The sequence below is a fragment of the Mesocricetus auratus genome, unplaced genomic scaffold (genome assembly GCF_017639785.1).
Source record: "Mesocricetus auratus isolate SY011 unplaced genomic scaffold, BCM_Maur_2.0 Super-Scaffold_100004, whole genome shotgun sequence".
NCBI lineage: Eukaryota > Metazoa > Chordata > Mammalia > Rodentia > Cricetidae > Mesocricetus > Mesocricetus auratus.
This window is the reverse complement of record NW_024429189.1, coordinates 38,414,215-38,426,243: the sequence shown is the minus strand read 5'-3', so window position 1 is coordinate 38,426,243 and position 12,029 is coordinate 38,414,215.

Sequence of the window (12,029 nt, the reverse complement as noted above, 5' to 3'; positions counted from 1 at the left end):
AGGGAGTCAGATGCTGAGGTAGAAACCTGATCAATTCACAGAGCAGTGGAGAGAAAGGTCAGCTTCTCTCCTCTCCACCTTCCAAATCAAAAGGTTCAGTGCATTCCAAGCTCCTCCTTCTTTCTCTCTGAGTCTCTCTATCTTCATCTGAGTCCATCAGAAAACTCTATGGTTTATTCAGGCCAGCTAAATATGTATTCCACCCACTGAATCAAGATTTAGCCCCATTGTCAGTCTCAGAACAGTAATACAAACAAACCTCCGGCACCATTTGCCCCTCTTTTGTCTAAAAAGAAAGATTTTAACTCTAACATGGTAGAATTATATACAATTATATACAATATGCAATAAGGACAATTATCAAATAAGAATTACAGTCAATGTACAGCCCATTTGTATTAGACAAATTCAGAGAAAATACTCCATTATCTAGCCTCTCTCGGTGAGGACAAAGTTTTATACCTAATTTACTTTCTATCAAAACTTGTATTGCCAACCTAGAAATATCTTTTTAGACCTAAAAACATTTTTTAGATAAACAATTTAAGTTTGTTTACTTGTTTTTGTTTTTGTTTTTCAAGACAGGTTTTCTCTTGTAGCTTTGGAGGCTTTCCTGGAACTCGATCTGTAGACCAGGCTGGCTTCAAACTCACAGAGATCCGCCTTCCTCTGCCTCCCGAGTGCTGGGACTAAAGTCGTGTGCCACCAACGCCCGGCAACAACTTAAGTTTTTATGTCTATCAATCTTATACATTTTACATCTCTTTTTTGCACTTCTTTTCTGAATTTGGTAACAAGGAAAACTGTAATTATAACTATCTGGTCTCCAACCCCATTAGAGATATGAGAAGGATATAATATTAGCTGAGTAAACAGGAAATGCAGAGAAAGCAAATTCCAAAGCTATAGAGAGACATCTGGCTGTCTGGACAGTCACCCTGTAATGTAGGGCATCCATCTTTGGCCTACAGGCCTAGAATATCTGACAGACTTCTGTGAAGCAAGAATTTTGAAGGAGTATCTTACCTTGTCTTGGCGAAGTTCAGCAGTCACTTTCTCTTGAAATCTGCTTGGACAGCATACTGTCAGGAGTTCAGGCAAGGACAGTTTTTGTCCAGTGGCAAACTTTGCACAATATAAGCAAACTCGAAATGGAGGTTCCTTAATTCCCATCATCCTTTATAAATACATTGGTGCTACCAGTAGCAGACTTGTCTCGCTATCATGAAAATCATTATATGTCATATTCTGTAGGTCTCTGAAGTGTTTAAAAACAGTCTGTCTAAACTATATCTCTGTTTGGCCTAGAAAACATACCAAGCATGGTCACAAATTCGATTGCTATAGATGGCTAACTACTAACCTGTACTTATTAATGATCCTAAATAGTTTTTAATAATAATTTTTAAGTATTAGAACTTCACATTGTTAAATGAGCTGCATAGGTACAACACCTTAAATAACAGTAGAAACATAGCCGGGCATGGTGGCGCACGCCTTAATCCCAGCACTCGGGAGGCAGAGGCAGGTGGATCTCTGTGAGTTCGAGGCCAGCCTGGTCTACAGAGTGAGTTCCAGGACAGCCTCCAAAACAATACAGAGAAACCCTGTCTTGAAAAACAAAAAAAAAAAAAAAAAAAGAGTAGAAACATATACAGTGTAACAGAAATAACCTTAAATTTGAATCTATACACAAAAATATCTTAAACAAGAGTAGAAACATATATACAGTGTAGCAAAAATAACCTTAAATTTGTATCATTATGGCTGGGATCTTGTATCACTATGGTGGCACTCGCCTTTAATCCCAGCACTCAGGAGGCAGAGGCAGGCAGATCTCTGTGAGTTCCAGGCCAACCTGGTCTACAGGAGTTCCAGAGAGCCTCCAAAACAATACAGAGAAAACCTGTCTCAAAAAAAAAAATCCATATCAATGTTAACTATTTGAGACTACTAGTTATTTTAGTTTAAAAGGAGATTCGATAATCTACCCTTTTTGCTGTAATTCCTATATCCCCCTTTTTTTGTTTTTAGAACCAGGTCCCCGAATCTAGTATCCTTTGAGTGTTTTTTTTCCCTGACCATAACCACTAACAACTTTCAACCAACCCCCCTAAATGATGATAAACATCTATAATACACCAACTGACCAAAAACCACTCACCCCACCTCTTGGGGGATATGGGCACCATGTTATTAAAATTAGTTCCTGTTGGGTGGGAGTGAGAACTGTGGTTGGAATGTTAAATGAAATAATTAATTAATTAAACAAGCAAAAACAAAACCCTACCCCAACCCTAACTTTGGGGAGTTCTCTTTTTTGGCAGGTTGTGTCTGATCAAATGAAAGTGATTTGGGTTTTTTTGTTTGTTTGTTTGTTTTTATTTTATTTTATTTTATTTTATTTTTTTTTTTTTGGTTTTTTGAGACAGGGTTTCTCTGTATTGTTTTGGAGGCTGTCCTGGAACTACTCTCTCTGTAGACCAGGCTGGTCTCAAACTCACAGAGACCACCTGCCTCTGCCTCCCGAGTGCTGGAATTAAAGGCATGTGCCACCAACGCCCGGCTTTTTTTTTTAAAGATTTATTTTATGTATATGAGTGCTCTATTTGCAGGTACACTTTTATCCCAAAAGAGGACATCAGATCCCACTATGGATGATTGTGAGACATCATGTGGTTGCTGGAAACTGCTCTTAACTGCTCTTAACTGCTGAGCCATCTCTCCAGCCCCAAAAGGCATTTGCTAGTTTTGTAAGTTAATTTAGATTGAATGGCCACAGTGTTTGATAAACTGTTTAAAAATAGCCTCTCCGAATCAAATGATCTACTCTTTTGGAATCTAATCTTTACCAATTTTGATGGTATCCATAGCTTTTCTTCTCCTGTGGAAACAAAACAAAACCTCTTACCCAATGTAACATATATCCTGCTTTCCACTCTGAGGTCAACACATCTTGGAAGTATACAGGCTGATTTAATTCAGCAGGTTTTTCTACTATCTGATGCCTCTCTATAGCTATGGTTCCTTTGTCATTAGCATTCAAAAATTTTAAAGCTAATAGAGTATTGTGCAATCTATCTCTAGGGGTCTTTATTACCCCTTTTTGTTTATTAAGCATATCTTTTAAAGTATGATTAGCTTTTTCTATAACTGTTCTGTAGGATTGTACAGTATACCTGCAATATATTTTATGTTATAATAAGCAAAAAAAAAAAAAAAGATTTCATTTCACTAGAGATCTATGCTGGAGCACTGCCAGTGTTAATTTGTACAGGTATTCCCATGATGACCATGACTTCTAACAGAAGTTATGTGTGATTACAGAATCAATCTTTTCAGAACTCAAAGTGAAAGACCCCGAGTTTATAGAAATAAAATATAAGCTTAAACAGGGAGGGCACCCCACTAGAGAACTTGGGAAGTGAACAAAGGACCCCATCCCAGGAACTGGCCACCCAGAATGGAATGTATGGTTTAGCAACCTTAATTGCAGAAGGGCTGTAAACCCACAAAAGGCCAATTCCGGGCTGCTGACCACCTGTGAAGAACTGACCAGGGCGTCAGAGATGGGCAAACAAGATTCGTGGGAAACAAGGAGATGATAACCACCATTTACTTAGGGAGATATGATTAACTCATACCAAGGTTTGAGGAATTTACAATGTGTAGGTCAGGAAGACATCTACTTCCCCTGGTCAGTAGTCACGTACCACCCCCCCCGGTCACAAGATAGGGACCCCTCCCAAAGGATTGTGGTTTTTGTCTTTAAAAGCTGATTGTAACTGAACCTCGGGGCCAATCGGTCTAAAAGCTGACCGAGAGGCCCATCTGCAGATGCCTAATTAAAGCCTCTTGCGTGTTGCATCAATTGGCGCGTGGACTCTTGATTCTTGGGGTGATGAATCCAGCTTGGGGACCCCTCCTCAATTCGGGGTACCCCAACAAAAGCAGTTGCCCGTTGAAATAATGAGTACATATCTATGGTATGGTGCACATATTTTACATTTCAAAACTCCACAAAATTAAAACACCTGTTTATAAAATTTCATTTTTCTGAGTACCCTTTGGGTTACTTCCTGCAGGTAATGGAGTTTGGTTATACAAAGAACAAGTGGGACATTTCCTTATAATTTCCTTGGCTTGTTGCCAAGTAATGGAAAAAAAATCTTTTTTCAAATCTTTTCTATTAACATGGTGATTCTTGCTGGGTGGTGGTGGTGGCACACGCCTTTAATCCCAGCACTTGGGAGGCAGAGGCAGGCAGATCTCTGTGAGTTCGAGGCCGGGCTGGACCGACAGCCTCCAAAACAATACAGAGAAACCCTGTCTCGTAAAAACCAAAAAAAAAAAAAAAAAAAAACCATGGTGATTCTTATGAAGTTCCAAGGCTTCTAGCATATCTCCTGCCAATAGCTGATCAATTTCATCATTATCTTGTGCTGGATGGCCTGGTAGTCCCGTATGGGATCTGACATGTGTCATACATAGGGAATAATATCTACTTCTGATTATTTCTTATAATTAAATAAATAATAAAGTTAATTCTGTGAATCATCTGGAATAAATTCAGCAGTTTCAATATGTAAAACAACTCTTTGCATATTGAGAGTCAGTAACTATATTAAGAGTTTCTGAAAAATCCAATAATACCATGAGAATAGCAAATAATTCTGACTTTTGAACAGAATCGTAAGGACTTTGAGCCACTTTACTTAAATTTCCTGACTTATAACCTGCATTTTCCTGATTTATTTGCATCAGGATATGCCCCGACCCACAGCACATTCAACATGGGGACTGGTGGACACCTAGGAGAAAGATGGGGGACGGGAGATATGAAGAAGGACAAGACAGGATTCTTTTTTTTTTTTTTTTTTTGGTTTTTTTTCGAGACAGGGTTTCTCTGTGACTTTTGGAGGCTGTCCTGGAACTCGCTTGGTAGCCCAGGCTGGTCTCGAACTCACAGAGATCCGCCTGCCTCTGCCTCCCGAGTGCTGGGATTAAAGGCGTGCGCCACCAACGCCCGGCCAAGACAGGATTCTGATCAAGGTGACAACTTTATTTCACCCCAAAGGGATTTATATAGGGGAAGGGAGGAGGGGAAGGAATAGGGGTGTGCTGTAGCTGCAATGCGCCTGGCAGAGCAAAGGTCAGTGGGAGGGGTAGGTCATCCTGTGTCCTCTGGTAACCTAACTGCAGATTCTAACTTTATCTTTCATATTCTACCTTCTGTTGTACAAGCCTATGTGCTAGACTAGCCCGATAAGCTGCAGATCTGTTTTCTCAGAACTTACTTCCTATCTTGAGAGGTGGTATTTCAGCAATGTGACCTGGAGTCACACATCTTCTCTATGAGGACGTAATGGTGCTATGGCTGAATTATGGCGAACCCCCCCCATACACAAGGATAGTATGGAGGAGATCTAGAAATTGGTGTTCTCCATACTATGTGAGGAAGGATCTAATTAGCTATTTTTATAACTGAAGTCTCTTGTCTTTGGGGTATTTGTTGCTACTTTCTCCCCCCAAATTACTGCACGCTCTTTGCCAATGCTCATTCTCTGCTCATAATGATGCAATTTCAGCATTAGTAAAGGGTACCACAATTTCTTCTGAGTCTGTTCCTGTTGATTGACCAAGTCTCAATTTTCTGTTCAGAATCAATTCAGAAACCTTTTCTACATAGATCTTTAATTTCCTACACTGTTTGTGTGGCAAAAATATACATTCTACAATATTATTTTCTCTCTTGTGAGAGAGAAATTCTTGTGAGAGAATGCATAGAAGGTAAAATAACCGGAATGCAATCAAGCCCTAGATTCAAATGACCCACATGTGCATCCTGTGATTTCCTTTCTACCAATGCCAACTCTCTCAGCTTAGGCTGACAATTCTCTTAGACTATTTAAGCCCTTTTTCCCTGGTAAGGTTTGAAATAAATTACTTAGTTCTTGAGTTGTTTATTCAATTGTGGGCTATAGCCAGTTAATTTCTCCCAGCAATTTTTGAAAATTGAGTGAAGAGTTTATAATTGATCTCCTTGATTTGTAGTTTCTGAGGTTGAATTTTTTATAAACCTGCCTTATATTCTAGGTAATTAATAGAATTTCCTCTTTGTGTTTTTTTTTTCAGGAGCTATTTATAATCCCCAATAAAGCAAAACTTTATCTACGTCTTCAAACATTTTTCCTAAGGTATCTGCATCTGAATCAGTTAGTAAGAAATCATTCATATAATGGTAAATTATAGACTGAGACAACTGTTTGCAAATTATTTTCAATGGCTATTGTACACTATATTGACACAAGGTGGGGCTGTTTAACACCCCTTGTGGAAGATTGTTCCACTGGTATCTTTTAACAGGCTGGGAGTTATTGTAAGTCGGTACTGTGAAGGCAAATTTCTCTTTATCCTGTCCTTATGAATGTTCAGTAAAGAAAGCAGTCTTTTAAATTGATCACTATAATAGACCATCCTTTAGGTAATAACGAAGGAGAGGGAATTCCAGGCTGCAAAAATCCCATTGGCTGATCACCTTATTAATCTACATCTGTTACCATTCTTCATTTTCCATATTTCTTTTTAATGACAAACATAGAATTTCAAGGACTGGTTGATTCGTCAACATGTTGAGCTTTTAGCTGTAGCAGTTACATATGCCAGCTGTTCTAGTCTAGGTAATTTTTCTGACGTCAAAGGCCATTGTTCCACCCAAACATGTTAGTCAGTTAACCATTTTAAAGATAGGGCTGTTGAGCCTCTGAAAGATCGATAGCAGCCGGGCGCACGCCTTTAATCCCAGCACTCGGGAGGCAGAGGCAGGCGGATCTCTGTGAGTTCGAGACCAGCCTGGACTATCAAGCGAGTTCCAGGACAGTCTCCAAAGCCACAGAGAAACCCTGTCTCGAAAAAAACCAAAAAAAAAAAAACCAAAAAAAAAAAAAAAAAAAAAAGATCAATAGCTGTTGTGTGTACAACCTGAATGGTCGTGCAGGTATGATAATTGCATAAACTAAGGTTGGTTTTCTAATAATTTTGGGTCCCTCATCTTTAGTTTCAACATGCCGTGGTGCGGTGGGTTCTGCCCTAAACTCTTCTGTCTCTGTGTGAATACTGTGAATACTTTTCTTAGTTTCATTGGTAGGTTTTTCTAAGAATTGTATCTTATTGGTCAATTTTTCATATTTGACACAGATATCAAGCCACTTTTTAAAGTATAAAACATGAATTATAAAACTGATAATAATTATAATCAACATTATGTCAACCCAGCTATGTCAGTTATTCCTTCATTTATTTCTTCCAATTCCAAACCATCCATTGTGGAACCAGAAAAGTCCTAACTCCCTGCACTGTAACATAACATTGCCTATTCTAACGTAGGAACTTTTTTTTTAAATAAAGCCTAAGTCTCTCCTTAAGAATTCCCTGGTGTCTCACGTGATCTGACGACTTTCCAGTCGCACAGCAGCAATTACAGTGACCTCAGAGCTGTGCAGCCGGTGGGGGTGTCCAGACAGCCAAACTGTCTAGGTGTGCACTAGGGTCTCAGCAGGCTGCCACTGCGCTGCACGGGCGGGGCGGGGCCGAGATCATCTGAAACTGCTCTTGTGTAGCGGGGGGGCTGAGGGTGTGCTGCTGCAGTGACGGCTGCAGCAGAAGTCGGAACAGGTGTGAGTGGCTGCCCGGGTGGCCCCGGGGCTCAGGGAGCGGAAGCTAGCTGCCTGAAAAGCAGAGGCAAGTGCAGGGGAAACTCACGAGGTGGGGAGGGCACGGAGCCGCCTGAATGACAGAGCTACAAGCAAGTGGCGCCAGGGGTTAGCTGCCTCGTGATCCTCTTGCTCTCGCTGGATGCCAAATGAAGCATTTGCTTATATTGTTCATTTGCCAAATACAACTCGGGTGTCAGATGTCAGAGTAAAACCTGACTGAGGAGAGATTCAATGGCAGAGAAGAGACCAGTGACCTCCTCTCTCTCCTTCCCCTATCCGAAAGGGCCGTGAATCTTTCTAAGCCTATCTCTAGTACTTCCTGTGTCTCTCTGTATGTATTCTGGGTCTTTCAGAACCTCTATGGCCAATTCCAGTCAGCTAGTCGCTAATGCGCCCCCCCCGACCCCCACTCAGGGTTAAATTTTATTGTCAGTCTCAAAGTGTCAGTGCAAACAAGTATGCTGTGACATGTAATTCTCATTCTAGGATTAAAATAGGTTTTCTTCCTCTTGCAAGGGCAAGAGGTCTAATAATGCAAACCTGTTAACGGTCTTTATATTAATTATGGAAGAAGTTGTGTTTATTTTTCAGTTATAACTTTTTTCTGTGTGTGTGTGTGTGTGTGTGTGTGTGTTTTCCATTTTAAAGGCAACTTGGTAACATCACAAGGGCTATAGTTTCATGGTAAAACCCTTGCTTTGCATGCTTGAGGCCCTGGATCCTGGCAAGGGGTGGGAGGTGGTAAGAGTAATTTATACCTGGAACCATAAATCATGTTTATAATCCCAGAATTTGGGACACTGAAGCAGGAAGATCACAATTCTAGACTAGCCTAGGCTACACAGACCTGTCTCAGAGAGGGAAAGAGACACAAAAACACACCCGGGGGAGGGGGGGAGTTTGAGACAATAGGATTACCACAAATTCAAGGCCAGCTTAGAGTACAAAAAACAAAACCTAGAGAGATGTTTTGGTGGTTAAGAGCACTCACTCCCTGGCTGCTCTTGCAGAAGACTCAGGTTCGATTCCCAACACCAGCATGGCAGCTCATAAAAACCCATGAAATTTGAGTTCCAAGAGTTCTGATGCCCTCTTCTGGCCTCTGTGTGCACTGCATGTATGTAATGTGCATGTAGACATGAAAATAAATAAAAGATTTTAAAAGATTTATTTTAAGCCAGGCGTTGGTGGTGCACGCCTTTAATCCCAGCACTCGGGGGAGAGGGGCAGAGGCAGGAGGATTTCTGTGAGTTCCAGGCCAGCCTGATCTACAGAGCGAGTTCCAGGGAGGGAGGGAGGAGAGGGAGGAGAGGAAGGCAGGAGAGACAGGAGTCTGGTTGAAACTCAACCAGCAGAGTTAGAAGGTATGGCATTCCCTGGCACTGGCATTACAGGTGTCCGTGAAGTACAGGAGGTTCTGATGGGAAGTGATGTTTGGCCCTCTGCGAGAGCAGCTAAGGGGCTGAGCCGTCTTGCCAGCCTCCATTAGCAGTTTCCTTGAGACAGAATCTCATTTTTTTTTTGACCAAGAAAATTGAGGAAAGAGGAAGACTATTAAAGATTTGAAATGCTGATATTTCACTGAACAATCCTCCAACTGCTAGTCACTCTTTGTTAAGCTGGACCATGAGCCAGGCATGGTGACACATATCTGTAACTCAGCACTCTGGAAGCTGAGGCAGGAGAATGAACAGTTCAAAGTCAGCCTGGGCTACAGAGTGAGGTAACAAGGGAACAAGAGGGGTAGGAGAGATGGCTCAGAGCCTAAGAGCACAGGCTGCTATTCCAGAGGTCCTGAGTTCAATTCCCAGCAACTACATGGTGGCTTACATGTACTGAGATCTGGTGCCCTCTTTTGGCACACAGACATACGTGTAGGCAGAACACTGTGTACTTTTTTTTTTTTTTTTTTTTTGGTTTTTCAAGACAGGGTTTCTCTATGGCTTTGGAGGCTGTCCTGGAACTAGCTCTTGTAGACCAGGCTGGCCTTGAACCTACAGAGATCCCCCTGCCTCTGCCTTCTGAGTGCTGGAATTAAATGCGTGAGCCACCAACTCCTGGCAAGAATACTGTATACTTAAAAAAAAGAAAAAAAGAAAAAAAGGAACAAGCCAAAGAGGGAGTAGCATTTTACCTTCTACAGTGACAGAGGAGATCTTCTGACTTCCCCCTGCTCCCCACCCAAAAAAGAAAAGTCTTGTTTCTTGAGACATGGTCTTATGTAAGTAACCCACTCTGGTTTTGAATCCCATCCATAGCCAAGGATGCCCCTAGCTCCTATTGCTCCCACCTCACTAATGCTGGCCAATTGCACCTCCATGCTGGGTTCTCACTGACTTTAGATATTGTATATTTTTAGTTTTTTGAGACAGGGTTTCTCTGTGTAGCCCTGGGTGTCCTGGAACTCACTCTGCAGACCAGGCTGGCCTCAAACTCAGAGATCTGCTTGTCTCTGCTTTCTGAGTTCTGGGATTAAAGGTTTGGGCAAGCAGTTATTGTTATCTTCTTATTGCCATTCTAGGGATAGGCATCTCCTTGTAGTTTAATTTGTATTTATTTAATAACTAGCTGAGCATTTTCATATGTTTTGTGGATATTTATGTACTTCTTTCATAAAAGGTTAATTGAATTTTTGGCCATTTTAAAATCCAAGTATAAATTCTTTTTTGAAATGTTTATCATGGAAGCTGCAGATATGGCTCATGGTTAAGAGCACTGGCTGCTCTTCCAGAGGTCCTGAGTTCAGTTCCTAGCAACCACATGATGGCTCACAACCATCTGTAATAAGGTCTGGGGTCCCTTCTGGCCTGCAGACATACATGCAGACAGAACACTGTATGCATAATAAGTAAATAAATCTTTAAAAATGTTAATCACATTTTTTGTCCATTTTGAAATCTTGGGTATTTATGATTCTGTTGCAATGTATATCACACTTCTACAAGTCTACAAACTTGAAGAATACAATATGCCTGTTTTTATTTTGTTGTGCTTGTGGGATGTTGTTGCTGATGTTGTTATTTGTTTGAGACAAGAGTGTTGTGTAGCCCGGGTTAGCCTCAAGTTCATTTCATAGCCAATCTTGAATTTCTGTTACTCTTGCCTCCACTTCCTGTGATGGGATTATAGGGGTGAGCCACCATACACAGCTCCAAATCTGGGGCTTCTTTTTCCATGTTACTTGTGGTTATATTGAATGGTTCTCTGATTTTTGACATCATGACCAGTATAGTAAGAAACCTGGTTAATACCTGGACCTCTATAGATGTACTTCCATGTCCCTGCAACTGCAAAATGGGGGTGACATTTAAGCATCCTTGTAATTACCATTCCAGTGCTGAGGAGACGGTGGGTAAGTGTTAGGACTTTGTAGAACTGCATTCATGTGTGGAGACTCCTGAAGAATGGTGGAAGGTTGCATCTGTCAGCAGGCATCATTGTGCACAAGCAGGGCAAAGGTCCTTCTTTTCCTCCACAGGAATGTGGTCCTCGAGAGAAACCAGCACACACATTCTGCAGACACTGATCAGTGTGTGCTGGTGGACACACTGTTTCTACACAATGAGCAGTTAAAAGTGTTCTGATATTTTTCTGTCTTTGTTTTGCTTTATTTGCTTGTTCGGTATTGTTTTGTTTTGTTGAGACAGAATCTCACTATATAGCTCTTGGCTGGCCTGCAACCTACTATGTAGATCAGATAGCCTTAGACTCAAAGAGATTGACTGGCCTCTGCCACCCAAATGCTGGGATTAAGGGTGTGAGCCACAATGCCCAGATGGGTTTTCCAAAATGAATTTTTTATTTGCTTTTTAATTTTATGTGTTTGGATGTCTTATCTACAGGAAAGTCTGTGTACTGAGTGCATTCAGTGCCCTCAGACGCCAGATGAGGGCACCAAATCCCCTGGAATTGGAGTTACAGATAGATGGTTGTTAGTCTCCATGAGAGTCCCCCAGAAGACCAAGTACTGTTCACAGTTGAGCCATCTCTCCCGCCCCTTATTGGGTTATAATTTGGTGATCCATTAGGAAAAATACGGAGCAAACTCTAAATTATGTATCACTGTTAATTGATGATTGTGAACTGCTTAACTCATGCTATATACAAGGCTGGGGCCCAATTTAATTGTGTTCAGAGTGTTTCTAACATGAGGAAAGGGATGAAAGCTGCCTGGTTTTCTGTGGATTGCTCTTCTTCAGTGTTGTGAACTCTTGGGTATCCTTTATCAGGTGTTACTAATGTACTTAGCTGGAATTCTGGAGGACTCTCTTATGATGATCTCTTTCAAGATTTGTATTTTTGGACACAGATTGT